The sequence below is a fragment of the Rutidosis leptorrhynchoides genome, chromosome 11 (assembly GCF_046630445.1).
Source record: "Rutidosis leptorrhynchoides isolate AG116_Rl617_1_P2 chromosome 11, CSIRO_AGI_Rlap_v1, whole genome shotgun sequence".
NCBI lineage: Eukaryota > Viridiplantae > Streptophyta > Magnoliopsida > Asterales > Asteraceae > Rutidosis > Rutidosis leptorrhynchoides.
The window spans coordinates 394351208-394357696 of record NC_092343.1 but is presented as its reverse complement, the minus strand read 5'-3'; the positions used below and the strand labels follow the sequence as shown (position 1 = coordinate 394357696).

General features: G+C 36.1%; 1 long non-coding RNA gene across 1 annotated transcript; it reads right to left on the bottom strand.

Annotated features, from left to right (window-relative positions):
- Positions 1–350: 350 nt before the first annotated feature.
- LOC139877528 (uncharacterized) lies at positions 351–1914 on the bottom strand. The gene is made up of 2 exons (XR_011768642.1): positions 1565–1914; positions 351–940 (listed from the first exon to the last, which is right to left on the bottom strand). It is a non-coding gene; the product is annotated as an uncharacterized lncRNA (long non-coding RNA).
- Positions 1915–6489: the final 4575 nt, after the last annotated feature.

Below are 6489 nucleotides of genomic sequence, written 5' to 3'. Positions count from 1 at the left end.
TTATATCTTCTCGTACTTAATTCAAAATAATTAATTAAAATAATTCAAAATTATTTAATTTTAATAATTAAAATAATTATTAATAAGATTTAATAATAATAATTCATTAATAAAATTTAATAATAATAAATAAGATTTAATTTTAATTCAAAATTATTTAGATTAATGACATCACCCACCATGCTTAAATTTTTTTCTTTTTCTTTTTAATTTTTTCTTAACAAAAGAATTAGCCTAATAATGACATCATCATTGTAGCATTTTAATATTCACTATAGATACTGTAATAATGAAAACAAAGAATAATAAGATTCCATCCAATGATCCTATGAGTCCACATTTTTTCTTTCTTTCTCTCAAAAGTCCCATAGATGAAAACTTCATAACATCAAAATTGGAAGGCAAAGTAAAGAACTACAAACCACAAAAGGTGACCAAATATGGCCACTCGGCCCACTCTTGAAAACTTTTGCACCATAAACAAATGGCTTCCAGCTATAAACACATGCCATTATGTTGAAGGAGTTCATGGTCAGCCAGGTATTCTAAGGTACTGCGAATCATCATCGTTTAACGATCTTGTTTCATGGTGTCATGAGAAGTTTAACAACTGATCGACATTGCTTACTCCACCGAATCTTTCAAACGCAAATCTTTGTCCGTTCTTAAAGTCGTTTACCAGCAATGTAAATTTCTCTCAAGGTTTCATAAACTTCAAATATTTTTCTTAAAATCTATCACCTTCCAATTCTCAAAAAAATTGAAAAACATTAACGAAGTCAAGTGAATTTCGAATAGTCTCGTTCAATCGTTCTGAAGTCTCCCGTTGTATCAATCCCAATTTCTCGATGTGCCTCCCAAATTTTCTTGCCTTCTCTCTCATTTCTCTCAGTCTCTCATCACTTTCTCTCGCATACACCCCTTGTTTTCTTTGTATAATCTACATAAGTAATAAAATGATTTTGTTACCTAATACAAAGTGAGTACTTTTTTCTTCTTTTTCAAATTCCAATTTATACCATAAAATACGCTTTTTCATTTAGTTTTGAAAGACAATTATTTAGAATCACTAATGTTAGAATGACTCAAGCACCCGATCATCTTCCACGCACACAGGCGCTTTCAGACGAAACCTCGAACCGCATTACATGCAGCGGCGAACCTATATTGAATTGAGTGGCATCACGGGACACCACTAAAATACACGAGTGAAATTTTTTTGGGTTTTTAACTAGTGACAATTACAATTACAATTACAATTACATTTCACCCACCAAAATCTACCTCCCTCCGCCACCAACAACAACACCACTGTAAGCATCACGTCACCACCACCGCCAAAAACTACCGGATCCAGCAAACCAACAACGATAACCACCCGCAATACTTTTCTATGTCTAAACCATTATCAAAATAATAACAACATCAACACATTCGTCCAATTACCGGAATCAACTACTACCAAAAAATATGAGAGGTGGAACACTAAATAAAGTCACCGGCATCAAGTACCACCACAAAAAGGAGATCTGAAACAGGAAACAAAAAGATCTAAAGCAAGTACCTCAAAACTACGGATCTATTCTGGTTACCAATTTGACCAATTAAACGGTAGCGATTAGTAATTAGGGCTTTAAAGGTCTTCGACTAATTTAAAGGTTGCAAGATAATTTAAAAGTCATCGTAGAAGTTTTGTACAACTGCCGCATCCCTACGCCGCAGATCTACTCCAATTTCGTCCGTGTTTGTACGTCAGTAACGATGAAGTGGTGATGTAAGACGATTTAGATAGAGATGATTTAATATGGCAACATAGTGGATGTCGACGTATACGGGAATAGGTGGAGGATGTCGCGGCGCTGATTTGAAAGAGGTGGAGGTTGAGAGATTTTTTTAGATTTAGGGTTGAGAGGAAAAGAGGCTTGGTAAGTCAATAATTTGTTTTTCAGTTGGGAGATGATATATTCACAGTAACTTTTACTCCTTCCAATTGAACAATTGAATGTTCTAAAATACTTTTAAATGATAGCTTTTACAAATTTTTCGTTAAATATTATTAAGGAATATTTTTGAGAAAAAAGACTCAAATGATGGTGAATGAAGTAAAAGTAGATGTGAATATTTTTCAGTTACGTTGAGTACTTTATTTTACGTACAATGCTCTAAGCAACAAGTTGGGCCTAACAAACACGTAAAAAACTCAACATGTAAAAACCTCCTCTCATTGACCACCATGGTTTAGAGTGTTAAAATGGCAGAGACCACCAATTACTAATTTTATTTTTTGCATTTAATTTACTCCGTACCAAGTAGTATGAAAGTGTAAATGTATAGAAAAATGGAAGATGACATATAAAGTAAACACATATCTTAATTCACTTTAACATACTTACACATACTATATACTCCGTAGATTTAATTATTATAGTTTATATTTATATCTATATTTAGATCTAAATTTTTATATTGTTTAAAAATGTATATATAAATAAGTTTGCATAAAACCGTTTTATTTGTAACAATATACAAATATAAACATGTGATTATAAACGTTTATAAAAATATTCCATCTATACAACTAAATTATTCGTATTCTTTTTCATTTTTGCTCTTTCCATCTTTTAATATTGTGATAATGTATGCCGAGTTACTAACCACTAAAATAATACTACTCCGTAATATACTCTGCAGTACAAAAACTTGATGGGAAAATAGTCACAACGGGCAATCTACAAAACGGAAACAAACATCCGTTTGACAAATATTTCCTGACCCGTATGAAACCGTGAGGATGCTAACAAATAAGCTATATCAAATCCAACCCAAATCTGTCCCAATTCAGTAGCAAATCAACTAATAACGAATAATCAAACACACACAATACACACGAGACTTTTTACGTGAAAAACCTCTCAAAATCGAGAGTAAAAAACACGGGACTCGTAAGCCACTTAAACTTCACTATCATCAACAAGAGAGCAATACAACAATCCTTCTCTAGATCAACTAGAGGTATACAACATCATCATACTCTTGAACTACAACAATCAACAAGTATATGAAACAATTAAAGACAAAAGAGGAATGATTTCACCCAAAAAACTGCAGTCTGATCCAGAAGCTATAACTCGAGCTACAGGCCAATTTAGACGAATTCAACGGTTGAAAACCTTGGCACTGATGTCAGGAAGACACAACCCAAATTTGATGAAGATCCAACGGTTAGATCTCCGGAGATCGTTGATTTTCTGGACTGCTGTCACTGTAGACGAAAATTGAAGATCACACACTTTTTCTTTGATCTCTCTGCTCTCTTAATGACCAACAGCTGCACACTTTAAGATATTAAAGATGCCCTCCAATGTTGACCAGGTCAAACAACATCTTGGGCCTATTTTTGTTGGGCTTGGGCTATCCACATGACTGGAAACCAAATTAAAACCCAACAAATCTCCCTCTTTCCAATTATGTGGAAGAGTTCACCATCCCGGCGATCGAGCAACATATCTTGAGCTTCTCACTTGCTAAAGCCTTTGTGAACATGTCGGAACCATTATCATCGGTATGAACTTTATCAAGTTCAAACAAACCATCTTCAAGACGTTCTCTAATCCAATGATACCGCACATCAATATGTTTTGTCCGCTTATGATACATAGAATTTCTAGCCAAATGAATCGCACTCTCATTATCACAAAGAACCACATATCGTGATTGCTTAAACCCAAGGTCTTGTAGAAACCTTTTCATCCACAATAGTTCTTTGCACGCTTCTGTTGCCGCCATATACTCAGCCTCTGTCGTAGAAAATGCGACACACTTTTGCAACCTTGATTGCCATGAAACTGCTCCCCCTGCGAATGTCATCAAATATCCAGAAGTGGATTTCATGTTATCTTTGTTTCCTGCCATATCAGAGTCTGTATAACCAACAAGCATCGGCTCTCCATTTTCAAATGTGATACCTAACTTTGAAGTACCTCGTAAGTATCTCATAATCCATTTAACTGCTTCCCAATGCTTTTTACCCGGATTTGACATAAACCGACTAACAACACCTACCGCATGAGCTATATCAGGCCTAGTACACACCATAGCATACATCAAGCTACCAACCGCTGAAGCATATGGAACTTTATCCATCTCCTCAATATCCTCCTTTGAAGTAGGGCAATCTCTATCTGTTAGCTTAAAATTGTTAGTAAGAGGGGAACTAACCACTTTAGCATTCTTCATGTTGAATCTACTAAACACCTTTTCAATGTATTGCTCTTGTGATATATGTAACGTCTTAGCACCTCTATCTCTAGAAATCCGAATGTCAAGAATCTATTTTGCTGGCCTCAAGTCTTTCATAGCAAAAGACTTGCTCAATTCTCGCTTCAACTGCGCAATTCTTTTAATATTTTTACCAACAATCAACATATCATCAACGTATAACAACAATATGATGAAATCATCATCACCAAACCTCTGAAAGAAAACACAATGATCTGAAGTTGTCTTTCGGTAGCCTTGCTTTCCTATAACCGACTCAAACTTCTTATACCACTGTCTCGGTGCTTGCTTCAACCCATATAGACTTTTCTGAAGCCTACAAACATAATTTTCTTTACCCTTAACCCGAAAACCTTCAGGTTGCATCATGTAGATTTCCTTATCCAAATCACCGTGAAGCGAAGCAGTCTTGACATCCATCTGTTCAACCTCAAGATCAAGACTAGCAGCTAACCCAAGAACCACTCGAATAGATCCCATCTTCACGACCGGAGAGAAAATCTCATCAAAATCAATACCCTTTTTCTGGCTGAATCCTTTAACAACTAACCTAGCTTTGTACCTTGGTTGTGAAGTAAGCTCATCTGTCTTCACTTTGAACACCCATTTGTTTCTCAAAGCTCTCTTGCCTTTAGGTAACTTCACCAACTCATAAGTATTGTTCTAATGTAAGGAATTCATCTCATCTTGCATGGCTTCACCCCACTCTTTCTTATGCTCATCTTTCATAGCTTCTGCATAACACTTTGGCTCTCTCCCATCAGTGAGTAATACATACTCATCAGCAGAATATCTAACAGAAGGATGACGGTCTCGGGGATAAATGGGGGCACATCTGGTACTGGAATCTCTACCTGCTCCGGAGCATAATCATCATCAGTACCATGTTCATCATTATGAACATCATCTCCAACATGTTGTGGAGTAACTGGATCCAAATCAACAAGATCAGCACTAGGTTGAGGAACTGAATCTGTATTATCAACATCTTTTAACATCTGATCTTCTGTAAACACAACATCTTGACTTCGTACGAGTTTCTTCTGAACTGCATCATATAACCTGTACCCAAAATCATCTTCACCATAACCTAGGAATACACATGGCTTAGTCTTCATATCAAGCTTTGACCTTTCATCTTTGGGAACATGAACAAATGCTTTACATCCAAAGACTCGTAAATGACAGTAAGAAACATATTTGCCGCTCCAAACCCTGTTAGGAACATCAAAACGCAAAGGTACACAAGGGGTTAGATTAATAATATGAACTGCCGTATTTAAAGCCTCACCTCAAAAGGAATCGGACAACCCTGCATGTGAAAGCAAACATCTAACTCTCTCAACCAAAGTTCTGTTCATCTTCTCTGCTAAGCCATTCAACTGAGGTGTCTTTGGCGGAGTCTTTTGATGCTGAATACCATTCTCCTTACAATAAGCATCAAAGCTCTCAATGTATTCACCGCCATTATCAGTCCGAATACACTTGAGCTTCTTCCCCGTTTGCCTTTCAACTAGTGCATGAAATTCCTTAAACTTTTCAAATACTTGATCCTTTGACTTTAAGGTATAAACCCACACCTTCCTGGAATGATCATCGATGAATGTAACAAAGTAGGAACATCCACCAAGTATCCTAGTCTTCATAGGCCCACACACATCCGAATGTACTAGATCAATTACGTTCTCCATTCGAAAAGGAGAATGACTCTTAAACATAACTCTGGTCTGTTTTCCTGCCAAACAGTGAGAACACTTACTCAAATTAATATCACTAACACCCGATAACACATTCTTCTTAAATAAGATAGACATCCCTTTTTCACTCATGTGGCCAAGTCTTTTATGCCACAACTCAGTAGAATCAACATTGTCCACTGCGTTAACAATGTTCTGGATGATCTTCGGACGCGTTATGTATAATCTTGAGTCTTTCTTGCCTCTTCCCACTATCATATAACCAAGAGTTAGTTTCCAAATACCATTACCAAAACCGTTATAATAACCATCATCATCAAGAATACCTGTTGAAATAACATTAAGTCTCATATCCGGAACATGTTTTACATTATGCAAAACTAACTCCATTCCCGTGTCAAATTTCAAACAAACATCTCCAATACCAACGATCTTTGATAACCCAGAATTACCCATCCTAGCAAATCCATAGTCACCTGGAGTGTAAGATGAGAAGTGATCTCTACATATTGCA